This window comes from Trichosurus vulpecula, chromosome 8 (assembly GCF_011100635.1).
Source record: "Trichosurus vulpecula isolate mTriVul1 chromosome 8, mTriVul1.pri, whole genome shotgun sequence".
Taxonomy (NCBI): Eukaryota; Metazoa; Chordata; class Mammalia; order Diprotodontia; family Phalangeridae; genus Trichosurus; species Trichosurus vulpecula.
This window is the reverse complement of record NC_050580.1, coordinates 262,024,232-262,042,129: the sequence shown is the minus strand read 5'-3', so window position 1 is coordinate 262,042,129 and position 17,898 is coordinate 262,024,232. Positions and strand designations below refer to the sequence as shown.

At 38.0% G+C, this 17,898-nt stretch overlaps 1 pseudogene; it reads left to right on the top strand.

Moving 5' to 3' along the window:
• The first annotated feature begins 16,150 nt into the window (after nt 1-16,150).
• On the top strand, nt 16,151-16,698 carry LOC118830109 (annotated as a pseudogene).
• The last annotated feature ends 1,200 nt before the right edge of the window (nt 16,699-17,898 follow it).

Sequence of the window (17,898 nt, the reverse complement as noted above, 5' to 3'; positions counted from 1 at the left end):
ATAGTAGCTCTCTATGATTGGATTCTTTGTCTTTTGCCTGTGCATTTTTTGGTAATAGTTAAATTTTTTGTAATCACTTCTAGTACTGGGGTATGGTGGATGGTGCCTCTGGCCTGAGATCCTTCTTCAGTTCTCCTCTCTCAACTTGATCCCCAAACAAGTCCTCCAATTTTCTGTAAGTGCTCACAGTCATGGTGTCCCCACCCCACTGCTTCTGCATTTACCCAGCCTGCGCTAGTTCCTTCTTACCCAGCCACATCTCTGCAGCACAGCTGGGTCTGACATTCCTTGTCAGAGGTTCCCTCAATTTTCCTGGGCTGAGATGCCCCGCTCCCCATACTGTCCCAGGGATAAAAATTCCTGTGGCTGGGGCAGAGGCAACCTCCCAACCTGACTAACCCCAGGCCTTGCTGCTTGCTGGTTAAGTATTCCCTAGCCTGGAGGTGTTTACTCTGCACAGGGACCAAACCTCATCCCAGGATGTTTCTTCAGATCTTCATTGATTGTACCAAGAAGACATGAAGGGGCACCTTCTGCCCCTTCTCTTATTTATTTTTACCACTCTATATTTGCCTGGACATGCTATTTTATCTCTTTTGTGGAGGAAAATCTTGACTTACTCTGCCATGTTCCCACAATCCTCTCAGACACCTACTTTCCAATTGTTTACTAACCCAGAAGATGTTGCTATAAATATTTTGGAATATATTGAACTTTCCTTCCTATTTTGGACCACCTTGGACATATCGCTAAAAGTGGAATTTCTGGGTAGAGAATTTCAGCTCTTTCTTACATTTTGTAGCATATTGATTCCATATTGGTTACAACAAATCCTAGCTTCACCAAGCATGCATTATGTTTTTTTTTTCTAGTTTTCCTTAAAAGTATACAACTTTGCCTGATCTCAGCTTATTTTTTTCCCAATCTGAGGGCTGACAAGTGATATATTAAAGATTTTTTAAATCATATATAATTATATTAACACATATTATAAATTATTATATTATACTATGTTACATATAAACTGTATAATAGTACAATATATAATACATTATTGTAATTAAAGTGTATTTATATTTAAATATAAGAAAAACCTTTTGTGTGATTATTTGATTTGTAATTGTTGGTTAGGTATTTGCAATTTTTGTGATCTGGTTTTTAAAAATAATTTCTTTTGGGTAATTATCCATTGGGAAATAGCTTTTGTGTTATATATTTATATTGTTATGTATATATTTTGAATATCAAACACATCAGAAACGTTTGCTGCAAAATTCATCCTTCTCCTTCCCAAATTTGATGACTTCTCTTTGGATCCTAGTTATATATAAATTCTGTTTGTGCCAAAGATTTTATATTACATGTAATTGTATTTTATTCTTATGACTTCTATCTCTTGTGTGATTAAGAATTTTTTCTCATCCTGAACAGTTAAAGATATCTGACCTGGATATCTTCTAATTTTTAAAGGAATAATCTTTAATAATCATATCATATACTCATTTTGAGCTTATTAAGTTATAGGGTGTAAGATGGTTTTCTTAATCTAATTTTTGCTCAACCTCTTTCCTAGGTTTCCCAATGGTTCTTATCAAATAAGGATTTCTTTGTCAAGAAATGTAGAATTCAATTGTTTTATATATATTATTATCTAGTATTTTTTCTTTTCCCTTCTTTTCTTTCCTCTTTTTTCCTTTCCCAGAATTAATTTATTCTTCTTATTATTGTTTTATGAGTTGTAGAAGTGATACTCCCCTTTCATTCCAACATTATTTTATTTCCTTTGTGATTCTAAATATTTTGTTTTTTAAAATTGATTTTGCATAGTTATAAATGTGCAAATTAAGGTTGAATTTGCATTTTCTAACACTGCTTAGGCTTAAATACTGAATATATTTTCAGTATTTGAGTTATTTTAAAAAAATTTGAAATATTTTAGAATTGAATCGATATTGTTTTTGAATTTACATTGGTAGATTGAGTCCTAGACAATTTGTTCATTTTGAATGGAAGTTCCCTTTCTATTATTTTATCCTTTTTTGTTATTACCAAATAAAAAACTCTGTGGATTTGGGATGCTTTTTTATCCTGCTAGTTTCCTAAAGCTTTTGTGTTAACTTGGTTTTTAGTTACTGCTTTTGAGGCAGCTAGGTGGTACAGTGGGTAGAACATGGGGCCTAAAGTCAGGAAGTTAAAATTTGGCCCTAAATGCTTATTAGCTATGTGACCCTTGGCAAGTTATTTAACCTCCATTTCCTTCAGTTTCCTCAATTTTAAGATGGGGATAATAATAGCACCTATCTCCCAGGGTTATTGTGAGAATCAAGTGAGATCATTTTCATAAAGTGTCTGCCACAAAGTATGTGCTTAATAAATGTTTGATTCTCTCCTTACTTTGTGGAGAATATAAAAAAATGTGCATTATATATGTATATGTGTATTATTCTAGCTCTTAACCTTTTTGTTTTATAGATATCTTTGGTCATCTGGAGAAGGCAATGAACCCCTTCTCAGAATAAGGTTTTTAAATATGCAACAAAATGCATAGAATTAAAAAAGAAAATATTTGTACTGAAATATAAGTAATAAATTACCTTCATAAAATTCACTCTCACGGAAGACTGCTTAAGAATGTTGATGTAATTGATAGAGATCTCAGTTTCAAGAACACTTTGATTTGAGTTCTTCCTTTAACACATACATAGGCGTAGTTCTTGGCAATTTACTTAACTTCTCAGTGCCCCAGGAACCTCTTAAGACTATAAGTTTCAGAGGATCTGCCAACTTGCACTGATAGCATTTTCTCACCTGGAATTGGCTATATCAATGAAATTTTAGATAAAATCCAAATATATACATACATGGACACAGACACGGACATATGTGAGTAGATAGAGAGACAGACAGACAGATAGATAGGTAGATAGATAGATAGATAGATAGAGACACTGACATACATATAGATGGTGAATAAGTGCTAAGAGCCCATCTTGATTGCCAATACATTGATTTATGTAACCGAGAGAACATAGTTAATATTAGTTGAGGTCCACAGCTATCATTAAAAAGTCAAGACCTTTCAGATCTTCCTTACTTGCGAGAAAGAAGGAAAGCATATCAGATCATGGGAAATATGCATGTATTATATATGTCCAGTTACATAGTAATATATGTATCAAATGTATGTAAATATATGTATAGTTACATACCCTGTTAATGAGATCTTGGAGAGCACCTGGTCTAACTTTCTTATTTTATTGACAATTCAACTGATGTATAAGAAGGTTAAGCTACTTAATGCAGGTCATACAGGTGGTGAATGCAGAAAGACCTTTTGAACCTAGCTTCTCTGATTGCAGAGACAGGGCTTTTTCCCATTATACTATGAACAAAGATGCTGAAGTGAAGTTGATCAAAATGTCAAAGTCTAGCAATTACAGGAAAAAAGAGATTTCACCATTAGGGTCACATATTATGGAAAAAAAAACCTTAAAATTTTCATTGTTCTCTTGTCTTATCCTCTCTCCCTCCTACCACACACCCGCACACACACACACACACACACACACACACGCACACCCCTTAGGAATATAGGTAGGAAGCTAAGTAGGAGCCATATTACTTACAGAAGATTATAGACTGAGAATTATTTTCATTCTTGGGGTGATTTGGCCTCTTAGTCTCAGTTGTACTATTCCATTAGACCTGTGCAGTCACTACCCCCATAAGTTACAGATTTATAATGTGGAAAACTGGATGTATTAAAAAATAAACTATGACATGAAGAAAGTATTTAAAATACAACATTTAGTCAATAGAATAGTGAATATAGTTCTAGGTTTTTCTTTGGAATACGGCTGAAAGTAGCTGAAAAAAACAATCCATATTTTTGAAAATCAAAGATGTTCAAAATTCTAGAAAAATACCCATTGTTCCCAGTTCTATATTTAGACAGTAAACGACTACATAACTGCAAATGCAGACAATGGATGTCAGTTTCATTTTTGATTATGCTGATCCTTTCTAATCTATCCCTTGTGACACACCATACTGTCAATAAGTTAAGGGAAAACAGATTTTTCTTAAATTAATTATGTAATAGAACATTGAGTGCTTTATAATTGTCCTTGTGTTATTTTTCGTGCACAGCTATTCCCTTCTTAAATGAAAATGTAAGTTGTTTTATAGCATATTTCCTTTACATTTACCCTCAGTGCCAAGTGCAGTGCTGGATACACTGGCTGCTTGTTAGACTGCTTTTAGACTGGTTTTCACATTGTAATCTTGAGTTTAAAACACCTCCAAATTTACCAATTTGTTAATCTTTACCCCATTATTACAGAATGCCATTTGACCCCTTCCACATTTCTAAACAAATGAAGTCACATGCTTTGATCAAAGACACAATCCAAATACTGATATGACATCCCCCCAGGGTATATTAAGAAGCAAAATTATGTATTCCAGATACAATGCATCAACTGTTTTGTAAAATGATGGAAAAAATGTTCTACGAAAGTGGATAAATTAAAGATGAACATCCTAGTGGACTGATCCCCAAACTACGCAAATTTAATTTCCCTTTTGCAGAAAAGGAATAGTGAGCTAAAGATATGTTTTAAATCAGTTAGTGTTTGGCAAGGTGCCTACACCAGATGAATACATTCCTCTTTTGTATTTCTTTCTACTTCTTTTCATTTTTTCAATATGAGATACATTGAATATACACCTTAAAAAGGTTTATCCCAAATGAATTACATATTAAAATCAATGGTTGTTTTCATGTTTTACAGGTTTATAGTAAATAGATTTTTCATTTTGTACTAAAAACTAAAAGTTACTGAACTGCTCAAGGAAATGATGTGTTTCATTGGGTATTTTGGATAGCAATGGAAAATCTAACTTGCTTTGCCCTCTAGCAATAGAGCAGAAAGACCTGAGATCATTTTAAAAATACCTAAGATCAACAATGTCTTAGGTAGAATATGACATTCACATTCACTTATGGTATTGCATACCTCTGGAAATCTTATTCAAGCAACTGTATTTGAGGAATGAAGACAGAAGGCAAATCAGAATCAAGGTTTCTACTGAAAGTTCATGAAATGTAATATAACAGTTATCAAAATATGGAGCCACAAATTTAAATATAAAGTTTGCCATGTAGAAAACTATTCTGTCTCAGTGACATTTCACTTTTTGTGTGTGTGGAATTGACACAAAGGATATCTATATTCATAGCAACACTTTTTATGGTAGAACAATTGGAAACAAAACAGGTCCCTAAAGACTGGGGAATGGCTAAGCAATCTATGGCATATGGAATTATTATATTATTGGAAATGACAACTATAAAAATATATCTGTACCAAAACTTTTCTTCTCTGTTCAAGTCTCTAACACGATTCATTCTACCAAACCTCTCTCTCTGCTTGAGAATCTAGCCTCATACGTCACTATTAAGTTAAGGTCATACCTGAAAGCTTCTCTTTTCTTCCTCTTTTCATCTAATATTGTTGTGACATAGTCTCCCACTATTTCCTACTCCACTCCAAATCTGATGATGAAGTGGCACTTCAGTTTGCCAACCTAAACCTCTGTCTCTCTGTATCTCTCTTTCCCTGTCTTTCTCTGTGTATACACACACACACACACACACACACACACACACACACACACAGAGACAGGCACAAACATACATATATATATATATATAGTATGTATATACATATATATACACACACATACAAATATGTGTGTGTGTATATATATATATGTATACACACACATATGTGTGTGTGTGTGTGTGTGTGTGTGTGTTATGCACACACACCTTTGGTCTTGTCCTATCCTGTTTTCTTGAGTAGAATCCTTGCCATCATCACGAGAATCCCAACTTTTCTCTAATCTTCAATCTCTTCCTATCTACTGGCTTCTTCCCTATTTCTTATATGCACGCCAAAGTCTCCCTCATTATTAAAGAATTTTTTATTATATTCTAGCATTCCTGCCTCCCATCATTCTAAATATAGTTTCCCATTCTCAGTTAATTTCCTTGAAAATCTCATCTGCTTTTCTCTCACTTGTTTCTCTTGACTCTGCAGTCTACAACCTACATTATCACCCAACTGAAACTGCACTCTTCAAAATTATCAATAGTACCTTAATTTCCAAATTAAAGACTCCTTGATCATCATTTTTTTTACTTTTAGGAAGTGTTCCACACGTTTGGTCACCATATGCTTCAGGATACTTTCTCCTTTCTGTATTTTCATGACTACTCTCACTTGATTCCCTTTGTACTTCTCTAACCAATATTTCATTTAGTATTTTTGCTGGATTTTTACTCATGTGTCTTCCACTAATTGTAGCTGTCCTCCAAGACTCTGTTCTAGTCTTTCTTCTCCTTCCTTTCCACTTTTTCTTGCTTAGTGATCTCAGCAACTACCATGCATTCAATTATTATCTCTATGCGGATGTACCATGGTTTAAAAAAATTTAAATCCAGTCCTAACCTTTCCCCTCAGTTACATTCTCATATTATCGAATGCCTGTTGCTTAAATTAGAAGTCCCACAGGCATCTAAAATTAAACATGTACAAAAAAGTTACCTATTTGCCCAATCTCTAGCTATCATTCTGAACTTCACTATTAATCTTGGGGATACCACCATCCTCAAAATCATATAGGTTCAAAACCTTATATAATCTTTGAGCCTTGTCTCTAATACCTGCAGTATTACTGTGATCAAAGATCTTCCCCACCCATTCAATAGGCTTCAGGTGGGGCTAGGTGGAAAAGCTTGATTATATCTTTGTTTGTAAGCCTCTACTTACTAGGTACTAAGTCCATTTGGGCCCAAAGCTCTCAGGGCCCTAAGGGGAGTTGCTAAGACCAGAGCCAATGGTATGTGCACTGAGTTCTAGTCAATTATGAATTCAGCCAATCAGAGACCTGAGTTCTAGCCAATAAGATGCCAGCTAGGATTGTATATAAAGAGAGCCCAGAACCGAGAGCAGCAGAACTGAAAGCAGCAGAATTCAGAAGAACCGAGAAGACACTGAGGCAGCAGACATCAAGAGGGCACTGAAGAACAGACATTGAGAAAGCCAGTGTCAACGGAGCTGCAGAAGAGAGTGCTGAGTGGACAGCTGGGATTCATGAGTGATTGTTTATAGGAAGGCCCTAGCAGGGCTTGGGATGGCTTGATTCCTTGCTATAATACTGTGTTATAATTTCCTTGTTGCTTCATTGAAATGGGCTTACTGATTTTGGAATATAATTACTGCTATATTGAATTTGAGTAGCTGGTCTTGAGATTTTATCCTCTGGCATCTAAATAAATGTTATACTTCCTCTGTCTTCTACCTAGACAGTTTTTCATACTTGGCTATTCCAAACCATACAGGCATGTTCATTGTCATTCTCTAGGTCATGAATCTTGCCTTACTGATACAATACCACATATCCAATAAGTTTCCAAATCTCATGTTTTATTTATCTACTAAGGGATATGTGTTTCCCTGGTCTTGTTTAGCCACCAGATCATGAACCTAGTTTATTCCTTCATTACCTCTTTCCTATACTATTACAATAGCCTTCTATTTTGGTTTCCCTGGGTCTCAAGTCCAATCTCTTCTCCACTATGTTGCCAAAAGGATTGTCCTAAGGTTCAGGTTTAACCATATCACTTGCCCTCTCCACATTCAATGCACTCCAACGATCCCATGTTACCTCCAGGATCAAATATAAATTCTTTTTCTTAGACATTTAAAGCTATTCAGCCTCATACCTCCATAGCTTTCCAATCTTATGTTCCACTCACTTTCACACAATCTATGATCTGGGCATAATGATTTATTTGTTCTTTCCCATATGTGGTATGCCACTCCTTTTTTCCATTACTTTGCACTGGCTATTCCTCATGTCTGGAATGCTTTTTTGACCTCTGACTCTTAGAATCTCTGACTTCCTTTTATTCACAACTCAAAGATCCTGGCCCCCAAGCTGCTCATGCCATCCCCTCTAATTCTACTTTCTATCTATTCTATATTTATGTTGTATGTTCTGAATTATATATGTTGTTCCCCTTGTTGGAATCTCTGTTCCCTGAGGGCATGGATTATTTATTTGCTGGTTGGTTTGTTGATCTTTCTTTGCATTCCAGTGCTTCAGTACAGTATCTGGTACAGTAACTGCTTGCTGGTTGATTTATTGATTGATATGCAGAATTTAGAGAAAGCTAAAAAGACTTATATGGACAGATGTCAAATGAAGTAAGTTGACATAGGAAGACAATATGAACAACCATCACAACAAAATGAATTTGAAAAGGAATAACACATTAAGATTAATATGAAAAATATTGGCTCCAGAGAAGTCAGCTCAACTAGAATTTATTAAATAATTACTATGTGTCAGACACTGTGCTAACCTATAGAAAAAATGGGGAAATATACTTCCTTTCTTAGAAGAAGTGGGGAATGTTTTATATGTTGTCAGAGGTAGTTATCTGTTGGTTTATTATGTTGAACTGCTTCAAGCCTCCACCTCTAGTATCTTTGTAACTGCAGGGTGGGAGATATTGAAGGGATGTATATGGAAATTAATGAAATATAAAAAGGAAAGGCATGAATAAAAAGTTTTTAAAATTAATAGGAAATGAAAGTTTTCATGCAAAGGGGTTTTCAAATAGATTCCTTTATTTTTAAGCTTAAAATTTACCCTAAAGGAATCCATACACACACATACATAGTATGCACACATATATAAATAAATACACACACAAACACAAAGCAGATTATATAGGTACACACACATACATACATATATATTTTATACATATATATATATAAAATCTGTTGTACTAGATAAATTCATAACCTTGTTTTCAAGGCAAAACCATATGCACATGTGAGAGATTTATTGAATATACTGGCTAAATTGAACTTTTGCCAAAGTAGCAGAATCACAGTTCCCTGGAATCCCAGCATTGGAAGGGACTTTAGAACACAACTTGTACATGAACAAGAATCCACTTATGTCCTTATTTCCATTCAGTGGTCATCCAGACTGTGACTGAAAATTTCTAGCAAGGGGAAGACCAGAGTCATCTCATTATCCCTTTGAAAAGCTATATTTAAGGAAGTCAGTTAGGGGGCATATTGGATAGAGTTCAGAGCCTGGAGTTAGGAAACTCCATCTTCCTGAGTTCAAATCTGGCTTCAGATGCTTACTGGCTGTGCGACCCTAGGCAAGTCACTTAACCTTGTTTGCCTCAGTTCCCTCATCTGCAAAATAACTAGAGAAGAAAATGGCAAACTACTCCAATATCTTTGCCAAGAAATCCCTAATTGGGGTCACGAAGAGTTGGACATGACTGAAAATAACTGAAAAATATAAGAAAGGTTTCTGTTGTTGTCACATCAACAAGCCCAAATTTCTCTAATCTTGCCCTTTGGACTAATTGGAACAACAATATTCCCTCTTCTTTGGGATAACCCTTAAAACTTTTTTTTAAAAAAGCTATAATGTGTCTCTCTTCCTTTCCTCCCTCTCTCAAATCTTATCATCTCTAGACTAAGCATGCCCAGGACCTTTAGCTGATCCTCATGTGATATGACCTAAAGACTTCTCACCATCCTCGTCACTCTTTCTTTTGGATGATTTCAAGTTTAATAGCATCTTCATTGCAAAAGGGTGCTCCATACTGAGTATAATATTCTAGGTGTGGTCTGACCAAGGTTAGGTCAGACTATTTCCTTACAACATTCTCCTCTGAGGGATGGTAAACTCTGACTAGAGGGCCAAATCTGGACAGGAGAGCCCAGCAAGCTTTTTTACATTTTGAAATACAATACAACATTATTTAAAAATGTAAACAAAGGAATATTGGCTTAAAGGCCCCAGGGAAGCAGATGGCAGATCAGATTTTATTCCTGGGGCTGTGGTTTGCAGACTCCTGCTCTACTCTATGGCTTTCCTAAAGCCTCAGACTGCCCTAGATTGTTGTTTTTTATGTTCCTGTTTTGCTGGGATACCAACAGATGATGCCTAGTAAGGTTTTAACCCTCTAAAATCAATTAACAACCACAACATTTATATAGTGCTTTAAGGTTTCTGAAGCACTTCATAAAGATTATCTCATTTTAACCTAACAACAATCCTGGAAGATAGGTGCTATTTTATAGTTGAAGAAATAGAAGGAGGCAGGAGGTTATTGTCCTGTTTGTTCTTTGTACCTGAAAAAGATGAGTGATGTTGGAGTTGAGGTACAGTGTGTTCAACTGTGGCTGACCAGTCCAGTACAAGCTCAGAAGACTCTACAACAGGTTGGGCATGAATAATCCCTTAGAATTTGTGAATCCCATGTGTCCTTCATGCTACTGTGATTCTCCTTTGCTCATGGAGCACAGCACTTTATTTGGTGTGGGCACATCATTCTGAGTGGTCCTGTGTCATCTCATAATCAATGCTCAAGTTCTTCAGAGAAACCTTGATAGTGTCCTTGTATCTCTTCTTCTGAACTCTGTGTGAGTTCTTGCCTTGTGTGACTTCTTTGTAAACAGTTTTTTAGGTAACTATATGTTTGGCATTTGGGGATACTTGGCCAGCCCATTAGAGTTGCTCTATCTGAAATAAAGTTTGAATGCTTGGCAGTTTAGTTTGAGAAAGAACCTCAGGGTCAGGAACTTTATCTTGCCAGGTAATCTTCAGAATCTTCCTAAGACAATTCAAGGGGAAGCAATTCAATTTCCTGGCTTGGCAATGAGGCAACTAAAGGAGGCAGAAGTGTTAAATGACTTGTGTAGGGTAACACAGTCAGTAGGTATCTGAAACTGGGTTTAAATTCAGGTCTGGCCCAAGTTCAGGACCACTGCTTTCTCCACTATGCTGCCTAGCTTTTTCAGGTGATCTGCTTCACAGCTTTGGGCCTACTAGCTTTATTTAAAGTTAATTCTTTGGGGGGTGGAGCCAAGATGGCATCTGGAAAGCAGGGACTTGCATGAGCTCCCTGTCAGGTGCCTCCATAAACCTATAAAAAATGGCTCTGAACAAATTCTAGAACTGCAGAACCCACAAAACATGAGAGGCAAGTAGGGCTCCAGCCCAGGACAGCCTGGATTGTTGCTGGGTGAGGTCTATCATGCATGGAGCTGGGAGTGGAGGGGAGTGGAGCCCAGTGTGGGCCGAGGCAGGACCAACCAGACCAGGTGCTGGGCAGAACAGGCCCTAGAGCCCTGAATCAGTGAGCTGTGGCAGTTATCAGAGTTCTCAATCCACAAATAGGAAAGACAACAGAGAAGGTTAGCGGGAAAAGCTGTGGGGACAGAGTGAAAGTTCATGGTTTGGCCACAGCTCTGGGGGCGGCGATGGTGTAGCTAACTACAGCTGCAGTTGCTTCTGGCCCCAGGCCCACCTGGTGGGAGGAATTAAGTGGCTGATCAGAGCAGGAGTGCAGAGCCTGCTTAAGATCTGAGTCAGGTCCAGGTTGGTGTTTCTTGGGGGAGGAGGAGTGCTGGTGTGGCAGAGCTGGCTGTATAGAAATACAGAGCTGGCTGAATAGAAATAGCTCTGAAAACAACAGCACACCCTCTCAAACTTGGAACAAAGTACTCTTTACAAGCAGTCATACCCCGACAAAAACTCAAGGGTCAAGTAAGTTGGCTAAGAACATGGTCAGGCAGCAAAAACAGACTCAGATTCAGTTTCAGTCTTTGGAATCTTTCTTTGATGACAAAGAAGAACAAAACATACAGCCAGAAGAAGTCAACAAAGTCAAAAAGCCTCCAAGAAAAACATGAACTGGTCTCAGGACATGGAAGAGCTCAAAAAGGATTTGGAAAAGCAAGTTAGAAAATACAGGAAAAATTGCGAAGAGAAATGAGAATGATGCAAGAAAACCATGAAAAATAAGTCAATGACTTCCTAAAGGAGACCCCAAAAATACTGAAATAAATTCTGAAGAAAACAAAACCTTAAAAAATAGACTAAGTCAAATGTCTAAAGAGCTCCAAAAAGGCAATGGGGAGAAGAATGCCTTGAAAGGCAGAATTAGCCAAATGGAAAAGGAGGTCCAAAAGACCACTGAAGAAAATACTACCTTAAAAATTAGATTGGAGTGGGTGGAAGCTAGTGACTTTATGAGAAATCAAGACACTATAAAACAGAACCAAAGGAATGAAAAAGTGGAAGACAATGTGAAATATCTTATTGGAAAAACCACTGACCTGCAAATTAGATCCAGGAGAGATAATTTAAAACTTATTGGACTACCTGAAAGCCATGATCAAAAAAAGAGCCTAGATATCACCTTTCAAGGAATTATCAAGGAGAACTGCTCTGATATTCTAGAGCCAGAGGGTAAAATAGAAATTGAAAGAATCCACCGATCGCCTCCTCAAATAGATCCCAAAAAGAAAACTCTTAGGAATATTGTTGCCAAATTCCAGAGCTCCCAGATCAAGGAGAAAATACTGCAAGCAGTCAGAAAGAAACAATTTGAATATTGTGGAAAAACAATCAGGATAATACAAGATCTACCAGCTTCTACATTAAGGGATTGAAGGGCTTGGAATATGATATTCTGAAGGTCAATGGAGCTAGGATTAAAACCAAGAATCACCCACCCAGCAAAACTGAGTATTATGCTCTGAGGCAAAATATGGATTTTCAATAAAATAGAGGACTTTCAAGCTTTTTCAGTGAAAAGACCAGAGCTGAATAGAAAATTTGACTTTCAAACACAAGAGTCAAGAGAAACATGAAAAGGTTAACAAGAAAGAGAAATCACAAGGGACTTACTAAAGTTGAACTGTTTTGTTTACATTCTTACATGGAAAGATGATGTGTATGATTCATGAGACCTCAGTATCAGGGTAGCTGAAGGGAATATACATATGTGTGTGTGTGTGTGTGTGTGTGTGTGTTTGTATACGTGTACATGTATATATATATATACATATATATGTGTACATATATATATGTATATGTATATGTATATATATATATATATATATATATATATATATATATATATATATATATATACAGAGAGAGAGAGAGAGCCAGAGAGAGAGCAGGCACAGGGTAAATTGAACATGAAAGGATGATATCTAAAAAAATAAAATCAAATTAAGGGATGAGAAAGGTATATATTGAGAGGAGAAACGGAATGGGGTAAATTATCTCACATAAAAGTGGCAAGAAAAAGCAGTTCTGTAGGAAGGGAAGGGGGGGCAGGTGAGGGGGAATGAGTGAATCTTGCTGTCTTTGGATTTGACCTCAGGAGGGAATGCCATACACACTTAATTGGGTATCTTACCACGCAGGAAAGAGGGAGGAAGAAGATAAAAATTGGGGGGGGGATGATAGAAGGGAGGGTAGTTAGGGGAGGAGGTAATAAAAACAAACCCTTTTGAAAAGGGACAGGGTCAAGGGAGAAAATTCAATAAAGGGGGATAGGTTAGGAAGGAGCAAAATACAATTAGTCTTTCACAACATTAGTATTGTGGAAGAGTTTTACATAATGATACACATTTGGCCTATGTTGAATTGCTTGCTTTCTTAGGGAGGGTGGGTTGGGAGGGAAGAGGGGAGAGCATTTGGAACTCAAAGTTTTAAAAACAGTTGTTCAAAAACAAAAAAAAAATGTTTTTGCATGCAACTAGCAAATAAGATACACAGGCAACGGGGCATTGAAATGTATCTTGCCCTACAAGAAAGTAAGGGAAAAGGGGATGGGAGGGGAGTGGGTGACAGAAGGCAGGGCTGACTGGGGAATGGGGCAACCAGAATATATGCCATCTTGGAGTGGGCAGGAGGGAGAAAATTCATAATTCAAACTCTTGTGAAAATCAATGCTGAAAACTGAATATATTAAATAAATTAAAAAAACAAAGTTAATTCTTTGATGAGGATTCAGTCCATCAGTCAAAGCACACTTTTATTAAATACTTCCTATATGTCAGTAGCTGAACTAAACACTGGGGACAAAAAGGTAAAATCATGACCTCTGCTCTTCAAGGAGTTACAGTCTAATGTTAGAAACCATATGCAAATAATGCACAAACACTATATTTATAATGCAAGTTGAAGGCAATTTTTAAGGATAAGGACTGGGGTGGGGTGGGGTGGTAATGGCAAGGAAAGGCCTTCTATATAAGATAATTTTTGAATTAAGTCTTGAAGTAAGCCAAGGAAATGAGGAATCAGAGGTGAAGAGGGAGAGGATTAGAGGCATTGGAGATACCTAGCATAAATGCTAGCAAGGTTCTGGGGGATGGAGTGTCATGTGTGAGGAGAGTAAGAAGGCCACCATGGCTAGATCATAGAGTTTGTGTAAGGGAGTAGAGTGTAAGAATACCAGAAAAGTATGAAGAGGTCAGGTTGTGCGTAGCTTTGAATGCCAAATAAACAATTTTATATTTGATCCTTGAGGTAACGGGGAACCACTGGAACTGGTTATGTATGAGGGTGATATTGTCAGACCAGCACTTCAGGCAGTTGAATAGAAGATTAATTGGAGTCGGGGCTACTATGTGAAGGACGTGGTTGCATTCTGAGAGAGTGGCCAGGAGATATATGTGACAAATGTTGTAAAGGTGAACAATGACAGCAATGACAGAAACAAACACAAGATTTATTGACAGGTTGGGTATGTGCGATGAGTTGAGGATGAAAATGAGGTTGTGGCTGGAAGGTGGTGTACCCCTGGGATTTAATGAGAAAGTTGAAAAGAGGAGAAGATTTAGGTGATACTTTCTGTTTTGGACATGTGAGACAGTAGCTCAGGAGAGGGACTAAGGCTAGGTAAAAAAGATCTGGGAATCACCTTTCTAGACAGGATAGCTGAACCCATGGGAACTAATGAAAGCACCAAGCAAGGTAGTCTAGAATAGGGGTTCTTAACCTAGGGTCCCTGGACTATCAAAAGGTCTATGGTTAGAGTCAGGAAATTCATGAACTTGGAAGGGGAAAATAATTACATCTTTATTTTTACTAACATTTAATGAAAAAAAAAATAAAGAGAAGAAGTTAGACTTCATTAGATTGCCCATCTCACCAAAATAGGTTAAGAACCCCTGGTAAAGAAAGTGATAAGAGGGGGGTAAGAAAAGAGCCTTGAGGGGTACCTCTAGTGGGTGGGCATTCCAAGGAGGAAGTTCCAGCAAATGGGATTAAGACATAGTCTTGAGACAGATAGGAAGAGAACCAGGAGAGAGCAGTGTTAAGAAACTTCTCATCGGAGAGAGTTTCTAGAAAATGATCACCAGTGTCCAGAGGTTGCAGAGAGTTTGAGGAGGATGAGGATTGAGAAAAGACCAGTGGATCTTGCAATGGAGCTCAGAGGTAACAACAGAGGTAACAACAGCCATTTCACTTGAATAGTGAGTTGACCATCAGACTACAAAGGGTTTAGAAACAACTGAGAGAAGAGGGAAAAAATGCCTTGTATAAGATGGCTCTATCAACGAGTTTAGCCAAGAGGGGAAGGAGAGGTATAATATGATAGTTGGTGGGGATGGTTGGATCCATTGAAGGTTTGTTTGTTTGACTAAGGATGGTGGAGAAATGAATTTATTTGTAGACAGCAGATGAGAAAGAGACGAGAGGAGAGAGAGAGAGAGAGAGAGAGAGAGAGAGAGAGAGAGAGAGAGTTTAATGGTGAGAGAGTGGGAATGATAATGCAACAATTTCCTGGAGAAGTTGGGGTTGAATGAGGTCAAGTTGGTACCTTTAGATGAGGTTTTGCCTTGGCAAGAAGGGCCACCTTCTTCATTCAAGACTGAGGAGAAGTAGGAGCCATTGGGAGCAGATGTCAGAGTAATGTGAGATGAGGAGGGGAAAAGATTCATTTTTCCCTGAATGATTTTTTAGGTGAAGCATGAAAAAAAATCCTCCTCTGAGAGAGTTAGAATGGGGTGCTATGGGAAGGAGACTTGAGGAGTGATATAAAGATTTAGAATGACTGCTGTCTTAAGTGGAACAGTAAAATGTTTAGTGAAGTGTAAAAAAAATTCCCTTGTTTCCAGGAGAGTGGCTGGTGGTCATTGGCGTTGCTATTGGCCCTAATGAAGGAAGCTCAGAGCTACTGAAGCGGGAGCAGCCTCCCCAGGAGCTCCAGGCTGCCAGAGATTAAGCTACGACAATGTGGTTCATCTTTGAGTGGATCTATAATGGCTTCAGCAGTGTCCTGAACTTTTTAGGACTCTATAGGAAATCTGGAAAACTTGTGTTCTTAGGTTTGGACAACGCAGGCAAAACAGCCCTTTTACATAGGCTCAGAGATGACAGATCGGGACACGTTCCAACACTATATCCAACATCTGAAGTTCTGACAGTTACAACCCTTGACCTTGGTGGACTTGAGCAAGTACGCTGGGTTTGAGGAAAAACAAACAAACAAGGAACTATTTACCAGCTATTAATGGTGAACTGTGCAGATCGTCCTCGCCTCATGGAAACCAAAGTTGAACTCAATGCGCTAATGACAGATGAAACAATGTATAATGTGCCAATCATTATTTGGGACAATAAAATGGACGGATCAGATGCTATCAGTGAGGAAGGACTCCTTGAGGTATTTGTCCTTTACGGACACACCATGGTAAAGGGAAACAAGCCCGAGGGATATGAACGCCGGTGTTCGGGGGCAGCGTGCTCAAGAAACAGGGCTAAGGCAAGGATTTCCGCTAGCTCGTCAGTACATTGGCTAATGTCGGGGCAGTGAAAATCAAAGCTTTCTGCTTCTCGGACCTGATCCTGTTCATGGCTTCTTCGTGAAATTTTCTACTAGGACACGGAAAACTCTGGGTCCAAGTCCTGGCGTTGGTAAAGCCGGAAGAAGCCTTGGGCAGCTCTCTGACAGCCCAGTGGTGACATGTTCATTTCCACCGGTTGGGAAGAAGCCAAGTGCTTCCCCCACGGCCTGGACGCAGCCCACTCAGGCTCTGGGGAGCCCCCAGTTGCCGGGGTGCTCTGCAGGAGTAGTTGCAAAGAACAACTTATCTCACTGCTCGAGTAGATACAAAAAGAAAATTCTCTCCCTCTCCCTCTCTCTCCCTCTCCCTCCCTCTCTCTCTCTCTCTCTCTCTCTCTCTCTCTCTCTCTCTCTCTCTCTCTCTCTGTCTCTCTCTTTCTCTCTCTCTTTCCCCCTCCCTCTCTCTAGTTCAAGCCAGGTTCTTCTTTTATATTGTTTTGAATTTTCACTCCTGCCTATAATATCACTTCTTTCCTCACATTCGGTTATACAAAAAGCTGACTTAATCCTTCCCAGAAAGCAGTGGGAATAAAAGCAAACATTATCCTTCATTGCATGTTGCAGATGTCTTAAGTCACTTTTGCACACAGGTTAGGGAAACACTTCCTGGAGAAAACTGACCCACAGGGTAGCATTAACTGCTTGAGAAAGAGAATCTGATTCTCCATTGACTAGAAACTTGATCTGACTGGTGATTCCAGAAAGGGTAACTGGTTGAAGTTAACTTCTCAATTATAGAAATTAGGTTCATAGGTTGTTGCTGAGTTGTGTTTCTTTCCCACAACTTACCCTCCCCCATCAGATATTTATTTTGGGGGTTTAACATCCATTTTATCAGGTCAGCTAGCTCTCTCTCTCTCTCTCTCTCTCTCTCTCTCTCTCTCCATTCTAAATAGGTTCTGGGGAAAACACAATTCTAAAAATTGTGCCATTGAGCTGCTGACATGGAGCCAGTGTCATCCATTGTCAGAAGTTAAACACTCCTGTGATATTGACATAAGTACATGTGTGTGATAATGACTTCCCATTTCTTTAATGCCACATACAACTGGACTTCTCTTAACTGATTTTAGCTTCTTGGCAATAAGAACTAAAATAATCATCTAAAGATAAAAAACCCACCTTTACTGGTTGTC